Source organism: Falco naumanni, chromosome 7 (assembly GCF_017639655.2).
Source record: "Falco naumanni isolate bFalNau1 chromosome 7, bFalNau1.pat, whole genome shotgun sequence".
Taxonomy (NCBI): domain Eukaryota; kingdom Metazoa; phylum Chordata; class Aves; order Falconiformes; family Falconidae; genus Falco; species Falco naumanni.
The window spans coordinates 33,987,268-34,001,576 of NC_054060.1; the positions used below are offsets into that span (position 1 = coordinate 33,987,268).

Genomic DNA, 14,309 nt, shown 5'->3' on the forward strand with positions numbered 1-14,309 from the left:
ACAAGAGCTACAAATAGTCAAGTCTATTATCTGCCTATGCATCCCAGAAGAAGTAATTACCTCCCTTGTGCCTCACACAGCCCCACCAACGCTTTTTTTCCTCAAGCTGCCTGGCAGGAGCAGCACTGCTGCCCATGCCTCACCTCCTCAGGCAGGCACAAGCTGTCCTCCACTTTGAATCCAGGGCAAAGCAGATATCCTCAGAGCCAGAATGACAGGAAAACCATGACAGATTGCAAATGAGGATGGCATTTTTAGAGGATGTATTTCTGAAGTTTGTACATACCTACGAAGAGGTCTGTCTTAATTTACTGCTCAATTCTTCAAATTCCTACTCAACTTTGCCCTTAACCATATTGGTCAGATGACGCCTACTCACTTGAATTTCTCCAGACACACAAGCAAGTTTTAAACCTACCACTTGTTCTGTGGGTCTCCAGGCAGCTCAGTGCTAAAACTTTTCTCCAAATTTCTCACCAAAGCAGCAGCAATGGAGAAGCAAAAAATAACCAGCCTTTAAGTGCTAGCAAGTCAGTCAGAGCAACGTTTAAGCAGGTCCATATAGCTTAATACATTAACCTTTGTACCTCTGCACCATTGCCAAAACTATCCTACAACTGAGCCATGCACAGCCTAACAGTGTCACACTGGTGCTTTCACCAATTCTCTGCCCACACCAAACACAGTCTCACAGGAACTCGGGAAGTGGGGTACATGCATGCACAGAGGCAACAGTGCAGAAGGAAGACAAGAAACCTTGAAATAAATGAGAGAATTTGGAAATTTTCCTATAGCAACGCATCACTGAAGTTTTCTTGCAAGAATATATTAAATTCATAGTAGAATTATTAGCCTTTAGAATGTCTTACCCTTACAAAAAATAAATCAGGCAACAAAGATATTCTTAGTATGAACACTATAAAAGTTACTTTATCCAGACTTACTTTTAAATGTGTATTTAACAGATGAGAATAGAAGTCTTCTGCCAACAAAGACACGTATTAACCCAGGAGAATCTAGCTTCAGACTTCCTAACCATACAAGATTCTACTGAGGTACGCACCCACAGTCCTTTACCCTGTTGCAAAAGGAACAAAGGAAGAGGAAATGACTAATCAAAGCATCAGCACATTAATATATTTTGGTATGGGAAAAGGGAAAATTGTAGTGGGTATTTTTAACACTCCCAACAAGAGAAGGCATTACTATACATATATCAGCTGCCATGGAGGCTCAGCAGCTCCCAGGAGGGTTAAAAAAGGAGTGTCCCACAGAGAAGTTCTGTATTTTCCATTTCCCAGCATGAGCTCTGCTGGAAGCAAAGCACACCACAGTGAAAGTGCGGTTTATCAATTCCGTGATGATGTCTTCGCCTAACAATATGCCTGGAAAGGAGGCATAGCTTGGGCAAACAGCAATGCCTCAATAATAATGGGTGCACTTTGACTTGAACTGCAGGGGAAGCCCAGCCTGGAGAGATGCTCTGGGGGCAAAAGGTGAGAGTTTCTTAGATCCCTGACACCAATAGGAACTCCTGCAAGTCCCTATGCCACCCAGCTCTGCTGGGCAAGGGATGGTCTCACCCACAGGCTGATCAGAGATAGGGGAAGAGAAGTCTCTCCCTGCCACAGGTGGCATCTGGCAAGTCACAGCTCACCCACATGCCACAGAGCACAATCCCATCCTGCACCTTCCCAAGCTCAATTCCCCCAAACTTCTCAAAGCTCTCCATCACCTGCCTGCACGTGCAAAGGGGTCAGGCTGCCAGCAAAAACTGCATCTTCAAGTCCTTCCTGGCAGTTACTTTGCCACTGCACCTACACAAGCCAAGCCACCAATGTCCCAGTACAACTGGATTTAGTAACTGGTTTCTAGTCCCATGCTCCCCCTTGTCAGCTGCCTCCATGGGAAGCTCTTTGGGACAGCCACAGTAACAGATTTGCTCAGAGCAAAAGGGCAGAAGCCTGAAGGACTACTGTGATAACCCCAAAATTAGAGCTTTCAAACCCCTTCCTAAAAGAGATCAAAATGAATCAATCTAGCAACAGGCCGCTACAGTCATTTGTGCAGTGGGATGGCACAGAACAAAAGCATTGCTCACCCAGTAAGAGAGGAGCTGGACTGCTGCCTGTCTGTCCGGCTGCAATTGCTCCCGCACTTCATAATTAAGGGCTACAATTCACCCTTTTTCTAATGCCAAATCCCAAAAGACTCATCGTAACAAAAGCATTTTAAATACTAAATGGGAAGCTATTGCTAAACCAACTGTAATGGTTCAGATCCCCCTAGCTCCAACTCTGTTGAATGCAAAAGATACAGAGAAACTAATATTTAATGTTCTTGCAGAGGGATTTGTAATCAGCCACACCGTACGCAGCCAGAAGCCTGAAGCTTAAGCAGGTCTTTACCCTAGTATTGCAAAATGACAATCTCAGTCATTCCACCAACAAGATTTTCCCATTATTTCTGTTCAGTGTGCTGTTCCACACAACTATACAAAGAGATTGGACCACTGACAAAAAAAAAAAAAAAAAAGAAGTGCTTCATTAACCTCTTGGTGACTCAACAATCCTATTGTTAAGCAGCAATGGACAAAAAGAGATGGATGCTCTTGTCTATTTGAATTCCTAGAGGAAAAAGAGACAGACCCACTCTTGAAACCAGGCTGCAAGTTAAGGAGAGTTAACTCATACAGGGAAATCAAAACTCTTAAGTGATTGTGAATCATATTAGATCTAGATGCTTTCATGTGATTTCTTCTAACTACCTGAAGCTTTAAGATATTTTTTACTACACAGATTATGTCTAAGTATTTGAGTGACCTCCCTTTAGAGAAAAGGGAAAGAAAGTGTGATTACTCCATCAAAATTCCTGTAAAGTGGCACAGACCTAGCTAAATGACAGCATCAGAAAGCAGCATTTGAAACAAGATTGCTGTACCCCATTATCAGGCTAAGTCTTAATAATTCTTCAGCTAAAAAAGGGAGATGAAATCAACAGGCAAGATTTTTCTCTGTTTTTACCGAATAGAGTATAGTGGGGGAAAAGGTGGGAAAAAGTATCCATTAGTTAAACAATCAAAGTTCAGAACCATAATAAATTTTAAAATATGTCTAGAGTTTAAAACTCAGGAGTATGCAGTTAGTTCTCAACCCCGAGATTTTAAAGGGGCAACTTTGGTTTAGGCTAGATAGGAGAAATGCAGGCTCAACATACAGAAGTCAAAGTTCCTATAAGTTGACAGATGCATCATAGAGTTATTATCAACACGCACAGCACAACCACCTAACTAGGACTTAGGAAGTATGAGTACTACAAGCCTCCCCAGGAATTGCCTCCTCTTCAGCTTACACAGCTGGGCAAGCACTGCATCACCATGCCTATTTTTGCTTTTAATACTGTATACCACAGTCATAGTTCAGAAAGACACAAAAACATCGGAAAAATCCCAACAGCCAGGCATGAGCAGGATTACTCTCTACCCTTGCTTCCCCCTGTGCACGTACAGCTATGCTGCTGTGAACTACACCCAAGCAAACAGGGGCCAGACCCACAGCTCGGCTTCCTCCCACTCATACCTTGCAGGGTGGGGTTCAAGACAGAGGACAATGCTGGCGTAGGAACAAGTGGGTAGTAACGGGCCATGAATGCATTTCTGACTGCAAATCAGACTGACAATTGAGACAGTTTTTCCCACAAGGCGCTCAGTGCTGTAATGGTGAATATGCAACCTCCATACAGAGCATGGGTGTCGTGTTTTATTTCACCTGGCCATACAGCAGCAGCCTCCTACTCACAACTCCTGCCACTTAGGTACAGAAGCAAACTAAAGCCCTAGCACTGCAGGGAACATGTTTTAACTGATCCAAGAGGCATCTACCACTCTTCTGCTAGTAACAATCAGTGAGTTTTAATCCGCATCCACATTAGGAACAGCACCTGCAAAAGAGGGTTGCATTGTAACTGTACATTAAATTTAAAATTACTTGCCAGATTAAAACATTGTTCATGCTCTATCTATAAAAGTCTTCAAACACAGGGGAAGTTTAGACATACATTCAGGACTCAATTTGGACCTCAGAACCTTGGGCTTCCTACAACACTGATGTTTTTACTTTCTGCTCCAGCACAAATCTGTACCAGTTGAAGAATGAACAGACTCCCACCACCAAGCCTTCCACAGCAGATACGAGTTAGTTGGACCGCTCCACAGCGAAGCTGTCCTTCAACATTCATCCTAAATTATGTCATCACACAGGCATAGAGAGAGTGTTTCTATATACAAGCCAGATTCCTTATGCTGTAGAACATTGTACTGTTAATAATCTTAGAAACAGTTTCAAAATGGTTAAGGAACAAAAGAGGCTTTAGAAGTAATCCCTACAGGATCGGCACCATACAAGTTACCCCAGTGTATTTCAAAGTATAAACTGCATTATGAGCTGGAACTTTTAACTCAAAAGCACAACGTGAAATTTAAGAAATTGCTGAACTGTGGTCATTTCCCTACTGAGACTGGTGAAGTGTTAAGGTCCCTCTCCACTCTCTTTTGAGACACTGCATATAGCCTATTTATCAAGAGCAGCACTAAGGGCTCACTTCACCATCTGTCCAGAACACCTCCTGCTCTACAATAAGGACCTCACTGGCTATAGCTCCACCAAGATACCATGCTTTCAACTTCCACTCCAAGAATATGTGCTCCTAAACTGTAGCATCACACATCCCTCTCCATAAGGTTTTGTTTCACCCTGTTAACCTCTCTGTGCTTCATTTAAGAGTCTGCTGAAGGCACTCACACACAAAGTAGTGATACACAGTTAGCATCATCTCAGTGCGTGGACCCTTTAGGATCTGGACAGGCAGCTTAAGAAGGTCACATGTACTCATGTGCAGTATTACGGCAAAGTCCAATGCAATATTTGCATCTTGTCTTAAAACACTCAGAGCAAAAGACTAAACTCCCCTCCAGCACCAGGGAAAAGGCTCCAGCTCCTCCATAGACTGGCTTAATACATCTGAATTACACCTGGGCCATGTGGTGACAGAGCTTTCTTTTACCACCTTCCTTGTGTAGCTGTTGATTCCCCAGGTGAGCGATGCTGAGGCTTGCCAATGTTCCTCCAAGCAGCAGCAGCCCAGCAGACCCTGCAACACTCCTTAGCCACACTGGCCCCACTTCCACAATACAGTGCACTGCCTAACTCCGGATACAGAGAGATGTTGGGAGCTGGATGACAACACACAAGAACCCACAAAAGAATGCATTTGAAGATGCATTCAAAGTGCATCTCTAAGGGTTTCCTGGCTTTCCCCACTTGCGACCATAAGGACCAAGCTTGTAATAGCTTCCTAAAGGGACCTCAAATACACATTTCACTGTTTTCAGAATTCTAAATTCAAGTCAATAGCCCAACATCCCAGAGTTCTCCCCCAGAAACAGCCTCATAACACATGTGCGCACACTCAACTTTACTGATCAGCACAGCACTGACCTGAACTCAAGAACAGGCCAAGTTGTTTAAAAGGCCTAAAACCATTCAGCAACAGAAATGCAGAGTATTGAGATAATTTCTCTCATGCTTCTCTGGGTTCTCACTCCCCTTGCTTTACTGTCCCACAATCTGCTCGCTCCTCCTTTGGCATGCAAAGACCAACCTAGCACTCCACTGCAACCACACAGATCTAAACTTACTTGCCTCCAACTTTGGAGTAATAGTTTGAGGTGTAACCAATAGCCTGTATGTGGAGCAGGGATTAAGAAATCTACTTAGAAATAAGCACACCAGATCTTAAGCCAAGAAATTCTTTTGGCACACAAACAGCGTGGGAAAAAAGGTAGAAACAGGGAGATCGAGTAATAGGGGGCTGAAAAGGCAGGCTTGTAATGGAAATATCTGACCAAGAATCTTCACAAGCCTTTATAAATTCTGAAACCTAACCCCTTTGCTAGCACTTTTCACATGCCTCAGACTGCAGACCATGTTACACAAGTCATAACTGTGCCTCTGCAACCTTCCCTCCCACCCGCAGTGCTCCACAGCTTACTGAATCCATGTGTTGAAGTCCACTGAGGTGGACAAGAAGCATACCTGTTCCTCCCACAACTGGCCTGCTGTACTGCCACTTGTGCAGAGAAAGCCTAGCTTTGTAGTACATCTTGAACTAGGTTCTAACTCATTAAAAGCTACTTCAAAAAAAAAAATAAAATCTGGTTTTACATATGCAAACACTAAGCTGTAAAGAGGTTTACTAAATTTCGCATGCAACCCAATCCTAGCAGTGGCACAGCACAGGCTGGAGATACGGAAGTGAGCTTAGGTGAAGGTAACAAGGGAGAACCATCAGTACTCCCATTCAGCTGCCACGGGAAAGCCCAGGGAACCCAGTAAAATCCTATCACAGCCTCCATAAATCCTCCGTGCAGCTTGGCGGTTTCCAAGATTTTGAGATGCTACCTCTGCCTCTCTCCTGGACAATGCTGCTCATTGTCCACGCTAGGACAGGCTTGGTGAGGACACCTTCTCAGCAAACATTATGGCAAACAGCTCCTCCTCAGTCAGAGTCTGAGCTCAGAGAAGCAAAGCTTTGTGGTCCTCCACCACCATCACTGTAAATACAAAACAAGGCAGCGTAAAGAGAAAAAGCAGCACACTCCTTTATCAGTCCATCACAACTGAAGCCACACATGCTGCCAACAGGTATTTACACAAGCAAAGGTCAGTAGGTGTGACACGGGATAGAGCATTCACCCATAAGTCCATTTTCTGCCAGCTTCCCAGCACCACACCCCACCGAGAACTGCAGATGCTGCCTGATCCAAGAGAAAGACATGCCGAGTCTCCGCAGAGGACAGCAGGTTAAAGGAGGCAGAAACGTTCCTGCCTAGCCCCGTCGGAAAGGGCCCTTCCTGGCACAGCACTACTAAACTCTGGTAACTTCTCAGATGTGAGAATGCCCTGTCAAAGACCTGTTGGTTATGATCTGCTGTAGCTGAGGTGCTGCTCTCAGGTATACCTGGAGCTGAAACAGGGAAGAGCAAAAGAGATGCTGCAACTGGTTTCACATACCTGTTTAGCACAGCATTAAGAAAAAGGCAATGCCTACATGAAAGCCAAGCTCAGATGTCCCCAGACAACATAAGCAATGACTTAGCAGACAAAGCAGCACTAATCATCAGAGCAGCCTTTCAAACCAGTTTGGAAGCCAGGAAGAAACATCACTTTCTGGGACCAGGTTTGGCCTCCCACCCACGCTGCAGCAGAGACCCCAAAAAGAAGACGCACAGGGGAACAGCCTTGGTCGCTGCAGAGGAGTGGTTTCCCACTCACCCACCAGGCAACTGCCAGCACAGCAGAGCTGGGACTGTATGCCCTAGGCGCCAGGTCACAAACAGGACCAAGAGAACAGCATCAGCTGCTGGTGTGCTCTTGACATCCTCAACTGCAGGTGCATAGCCTCTGCTTTCCCTTCTGTTAAATGGGAAGGTAAGCACCTCCATCCCACATGCACATCAGGGCAGGTGGAAGGTGCTGTGCAAGAGCCTAGCAGCAGCACAGGGCAGGCACCTGGGGGAGAGACATCCATATGAGCCAAATGCAAGTCATGAGCTTTAGACACTCCTGCCACCCAGCAGCCCCCACCAGAGATTCAGGAACCATTCGCTTCCTGCAATAAACAGGACTTTTTTCCTTTGTACTCAGAGAGTACAGACTTTTCAACTTAAAATCCCACAGCAAATAGGCTGAGAAAAAAGTAGTCATAGCCAGTGGTCAGATTAAACCACTAACAATAAAAATTATCATCTGACTGATATTATAGGCTCTTTTATCAGTCAGTCACAATGCAGTCCAATCCTGGCACACGCCCTGAAGAGCTGCACCTACCTTGTGCAATAGCTTAGTCATCATCTTCCTTGACAGCTACGCACATGCAAATGGATTATGAGTCCACTCACATTTTCCCATGAAAATTTTCCCCTCCGCCCTACTACAAGCAGGACAGGAGCAAAGTGCTGCTGAGCAGAGGCAGCTTGCCCCCTCTTAGGGGAAAAGATAGCACTTATCTCCTGGGCTCAACAACTTCCTTCCTGTGCGGCTGCAGGCAGACAAAAGACACCTTTTCACATCACAGACAGCAACGAGATGTACCAAGATTTGTCACATCCCTGAAATAAGATACCCTGCTTACCATTTCCAGTCCATACCAGAGAGCATCAAGCAGAATTAAGCTCGCAAGAAACACCTTGCAGGGTGGGATTCACAAGCAAAAGAATAAGGAGCCCAAAATAACTCAGGTTCAGCTTATATTGCTCAGGCAGGCAACAGCTACATGAAAGATGATAACACTGGAGCGAGAGTACTTCCCCTCCACAGGATGAGAGCTGGATCGTTTTTGGAAGCACCATGAATCACGGGCATAAATATACCAGGCTTTAAAGGCCTTCAACACACATATAATTCTGAGCTCAAGCTTTATTTTCCCTGGGTTATTCAACACATCTTGATGAGCTGGACACCAGACAGGCAGGCTGAGAAGGTTAGCTATTCAATTAATATGTGCAATCCAAAAAATGAGAACTTGTGTTTTGCTGGACAACATCAACACACCTGACAAAGAAAAAGCCCTCCCTGATGCTCAATTAGTCATTCAACTACAGCTTGAAGGAAACCAGGAGTTTTGCTCTATTTCCTCAACCTTACAGCCTAAAAGGGCTTCAAGATGTTTCCTGCAGCACAGGAGCTGTTAGCAATGTACCTGCTGTTCTCAAGCAAAGTAGTGATTTGCAGGATTGTCTGGCTGCAAGCAAATCCAGACAGGGCAGCACAGGCAGCAGGATCAGCCAGGAGGGAGAGTGCCCAATGGGAACAGCAAAAACCTGCAAGAAGTGCTGCTTCAGATACTTTATTACCACTGAAAATCCTGCACACCTGACAGTGACAGCAGCAGGGAACTGTTAATACCAGTGGAGGACAAAGTTATTTATAAATACAGATTATTAGTGCAAGAAAATTAGGTACTTGACAACATTACTAATTTACAGACACACTTTCTCCAAGCTATAAAGCAGCCTCAGTGATATACAAGCAAAGACGAAGTTTCTTTTGAAAAAGAAAAAAATGCCATTCTTGTAATTAAGAAAAAGGGAAGGAACCTCATCTACTTCTCTTCAGTAACAGGAATTTAGGGCTGTGAATGTTGATAAGCAGCGTAGCCACAAAGTGCTAAAAAAAAAAAACAAAGAACACTGCAGAAAACGAGAAAGCTGCATGAAGTAACTATTCCACTTCTGATTAACCCACAAACCTGACAGTTCCTGTCCCTCTTCTCTCCCTCGCATCCTACACACACTGCAAAGGAAAATTCAAGGCTTGAAACTCCTAAACCATTTCTCTGCATCACATAGTTACAAGAAGACAATATTCTTTATTTGCATTAGAAGGAGTCTGAGAAGCAGCTTTCCAGAGTTTTCACGTGCATAGGTGCAACACAAACTACTTATTTTTCCCCATTTTCAACAGTATCCAGGAGACCAACTTAAAAAAAAAGAAAAATCACCTTCAGTTAAATGGGAAGCATTTAAAAGGATCATGAGATTTGCATTCTTTACCATTGCAAATTATTAGAGTTTCCACAGCCATGACTTCCCCTTCCAACTCCCCACCAAGCTTCAATTAAACAATGCTCAAGTATGAGTGGATTTTGACATTTCTCATATCAAGACACTGGAACATCCAGGCCAACAAGATGGCAAGGCAGCAGAATTTACGCATTCCCAGGAGATCTCTGTTTCATTTTGCTGCATGCATAGACACTGCACCAAGCCTGCACTCTGCCCATTACCTATACTTAGGGACTGAGTTGACCCGACAGTGCCCCCATAAGCTCATTTATTAAGATTCACTTATTCATTCTAATATAATCTAATTAGACTGCAGCACTCCTGCACACAGGCATGACAGCCACCAAGAGGGGATGAGTTCAAAAGTAGGTAACCTGGCACAGATGCTGCTTTAGTTCTCACATGGCTGGCGGGGGTGTGCGTGTGTGCATGCAGGGAACACTTGCAGAAGAATGGCAGGAATTGCGGATGCATGCATACCGTCTCCCTGCCCTGAGAAGCACCTGGATCCTCTCTGCTCCTCTCCCACCAACAGCTAAAGACCAATTCTTCAATTGCAGCAGAGTCCAAATCAACATGTGGTGCTTATGGATGCAAAGGCTGCTGCTCCCACTCTGAACTCGTTGGAAATAACTGCCACCATTAAGTGCCATGGGGGCAAAAAAAAAACCAAACCAGGAACCCAAGTCTCTCAGGCAGTGCCCACACCCACCAGCAGGCACAGTTGTGTTCCCAAACTAGAGACCACAGGCATCAGCCTGGAAGAAGTGCCAACAAGTCCACATTGTAACAAATTATTTTAAAGGCTCCATTCTGGCAAGAAATTGGAAGTTTTCAAAGCTCAGAAGTACCCCCTATCTCCTGTAAGCAGCTATAGTTCAGGCATGCTAACAGAAAGAAGCTTTTACATTTCTAAAAACATAAATAAATACTATTTTTTTTACAAGGCATCATGTGTTTTATTTGCTTGGACATCTTGTATAACCATGAGAAGAGAAACAGATTCCTAAGAGTCATGAGCTGGTAATTCTCCAATCTATCATCTCCATAGTTTATGCACAGTCATTAACAAGAAGTGATTTGTCTGGGATAGATTTGATCCAGCAACTCCCTGTCTCATTAGCCTAAAACAATCACCCACGGAATGTCAAAAAAGTTTGAGAGTTCAGTGCAGCAAGTAGCCCCCCCAAAAAATACTTTCTTTTTTTTTTTTTTTTTTAAAATGTCCAATCCTGCTGCTTTGCCAACACAGAGCAGGAAGCTTAAGAGCTAAACACAGATTAATAAAATTCCCTGTATATTAAAAAGGTTTTAAGGTTTTGATGAGTAAAGGCAAAAGGTTTTCACTGACAAGGAAATCCTGAGAATATCGACAGGAGACTTAAAGACTTTGACTTGTTTAACCTATCAAAACAAGTGGTCAAGAGGGTATCTGATTGCTCTCTCTAATTACATCAGGGAGGGAAAACAACCATTTAAACCAAATGGCAATGCTAGAACAAAAACTAATTATACCAAGAGGCCATAAACACTATGAGGATGGAAATTCAGTGACTGCTGTGAGGCTTAGAGGAGGCTCTCCAACAGCTCTCCCACGGAGATGGGGGCAAAGAATAAACCGATCAAGTTTCACCCTAAAAGCAGTTATCTACTAGAGGCAACCCCAGCACGCATGGGTGCTATAAACAGGGAAACTAAACTTGATCGGGGGCTCTCTTCCACTCTCAGGTTCTTATCAGCCTGCTTGCTGCCACAGCTTTTGCAGCAGATAGCAGGAACAAAAATCACCCCCTTCCTGCCACTCTGTCTTCTGCTTCTTCCTAGCCCTCCAGGACAGCACAGGGGTATTCACACTATTTGCTCAGGCACATAATTGGGGTATGATCAGGGAACTAAACTTGGGAGCTGAAGCTCTCACAAAGTCAATGGCGAGAGGTGGGTGTCTTGGCAGCAGTGGGGGAAGGGATTAGGAGCAACCAAGTTTGATGCTTAAAATAAAACACACGTCCTCTTCCCCCATGTCCTTAGATTTAAGGGTCTTGGTCAAAAATGTATTTAATCTATACCCATCACCTCTGAAAGTCAGTGGAAACTTCATTTTCTGAGGGATTTTGTTAACCCTGGGTTTACAGTATCGATGGTCAAGCAGTGATTTGACACTTCTGAGTCATAACCATCTAGTCTCCAGCAGTAAGAGTGGATGATGCAAGTGAAAGCTGTTACATGGCTAACCAGATTTTATACAGGCTTGAGCAAATCTTTCCCTCTTTTTCAAGGGATTTCAAAAACAAAGTAGTTAGCAAAGTTATCCGTAGTAAGGGTTTACAACAGTGGGGGATAGAGGATCAAATTAAACTGTGTTCTTCATATCATACTGCTGCAACCTCTGAAAGCAGAAAGCATCTTCTTGAGACTGGCTAGACAAGGAATGGGCAGAAAAAAATTAACAAAAACAGTATTTGGTAATAACTCTAACAGATAATTATGTTTCTATCCAAACCCCAAACTTTTCCTGCTGTAGTTACACACAAAAGATATTTTAATCACAGTATGCAGAAAGCAGCATCAGCATATGAGGCAAGAGAAAAAATATGTGGTAAAGCAAGTTGCATAGCCTGTTCGTGGACAGAAATTACAGTGCAGTTATAGGGAAGAGGTCCACAAGGCAGAGAAACACTTCCAGCCCAAAGCAAGCAGGAAGACATTAGTGATCCACCAAGAGAATAGGCAAGAAAATACTTGAAAGAAGGTGGCACAGGGGGAACTGAATCCCCTTTCAAGTTTTGCAGCAATCAATTCAGACTTTCCAGCGAGGGATTTTTGCCTTGTCATACATAAAGAGAAGTTAAATAGAACTTGTCAGTTAAGTCTGCTAAATACCATGTGTGTTGTTGGACAGAGGCAGCAAGAGAAACACTAAGGAAAAAAGTAATTTTAAACAGAAAAGAACTACAGTAGAGCATCAGCTCAGCTCCTCTTCCACAACTCACTTCCAAAAAGCAAGAAATTATCTTCAATTTTTTCTTATAGTGACCTCAAAATACACAGAGCCTCTGAAAACCAAAAAAAGTTATAAACTGAAAAACCAAAACCACGCATGTATGCACATCACTAGGTAGCATTTAGTATTGCCCACTGCAGAAGAGATGCTATGCTGCATTATTCTTATTAACCACTGACATAATTAAAATACTTCATCAATCAAAATTAGTTGGGTACAAAAGACGCAGCTTTTCCACCTTAACTTTCCTTCCCCCTGCCATACATCCAACCTCAACTTGCAGATCAGAGGAAGGCTTCCATCAAGGGAGTAAGCCTTGAGTAGAGGAGGCAGCAGGAGGGGCATTAACACCTCCAGGGTTAATCCAGCTGGACGCAACCCATACCGGTGCTGTACCAAAGGACACAGACGATTTTCAAAAAATAAGATACCCCGGACCAACGTAACCCAGGAACACAGGAAAAAGCAGCATATTTCACCGTGCGCCGCTCGCACCACCACAGGAATACGAAATGGGCCAGCCTGAGCCGGCGAAGCGCAGCGCTTCATTAAAGTTTGCAAGGCCACCCGGGCGCTGCAGCATTCGGTTCACGCCAACCTCACCCAGGGGCCCGGGAGCACGGGGAACTCTTAAAAACCCTATTTTGGGGGTAAATTCCGTCTCTGCCGCTCTGCACAGGCCTGTGCCCCAGGCAGCCGGCAGGTAACAAGGCAAACCTACGGAAGACGACCGATAATTTTTTTTTTCCTTCCCGTTTTTACCTCTTAACTTAGCTTCGGGAAGGTTACCGGGAGCTGTGCTCGGGCGGCACCGAGCCCCCGCGGCCCCCCCGGGGCCGCGCCGCCCCGAAGCGGCGGCAGGCCCCCGGCAGCAGCCACCCCACCGCCCCAGGACCGCGGGTGGGAGCGGCTGCTGCCCCCCGAGCGGGGCCGGCCGAGCAGCCCCCGCCCGCTGCCCCCCTCAGCCGGCACCGGGGAAGGGCAGCGGGGGCCGCGCCGCCGGAGCCCACCGGCCGGGCCGCAGCCCCGGGGCCCGCCCCGCCGCCCACCTGCCGGCGCCGCCCGCGCCCCGCGGCCCGGCCACGCCGCGGCCTAGGCCCACCGCCCCTCACCGGGCAGGCCGCGGGCAGGCCCCGGGCCCGGGCCGGCCCCTCCGCGCCGCCGGGCCGGGCGCTCCCCGGGTGGGACTCACCGTGAGGCGCGGCGGGCCGAGCCGGGCCAGGCCGTGCGGAGCTGGGCGGCGGGGACGGCGCGGCGGCGAGCCGGTGCCTGCGCGGCGCTGGCGGGCAGGAAGGGCGGGCGGGCGGCAGGAGGCGGCACCGCACGTCCGCCGCGTCTGCCGGCCCCCCCCGGCCGTTACACGCGCGACACCGCCTCCGCCGCGCGCCGCCCCCCCGCCTGTCCCGCGCGCGGAGCCACCCCTGGCCGGAGCCCGCCCCGGGGGTCCCCACGGGCACCCCCGGAGCGGGGATCGCCCACCCGGACGTCCCGGGAGCCTCCCACCCTGGATGTACCCGCCGCCTTCCCGGGCGCCTGGGGATCGTCCCCCAGGCGGAGATGCCCAGAGATCTCCTCACCCATGCGTGGGGGCCGCCCCCCAAGCCAGACCTGCCCCATGCAGGGACCCCGCTGCCCAGACCCCCCCAACCTCCCTAATTAACCCCCCTGTGCCAGCCGTCCCACAGC

At 46.6% G+C, this 14,309-nt stretch overlaps 1 protein-coding gene across 9 annotated transcripts in view; it reads right to left on the reverse strand.

The window, feature by feature from the left end:
- Positions 1-13,962, reverse strand: part of KTN1 (kinectin 1) — a 78,099-nt gene extending 64,137 nt beyond the window's left edge. For 5 of the 9 annotated variants that reach the window (XM_040601219.1, XM_040601220.1, XM_040601216.1 and 2 more), the window contains exon 1: positions 13,816-13,961. The gene's annotated coding sequence lies outside the window, so the exon portion shown is untranslated. Of the gene's footprint in view, positions 1-13,815 lie in introns of all 9 variants that reach the window. The other 4 variants (XM_040601222.1, XM_040601214.1, XM_040601221.1 and 1 more) reach the window with 2 other exon arrangements.
- Between the last annotated feature and the right edge of the window lie 347 nt (positions 13,963-14,309).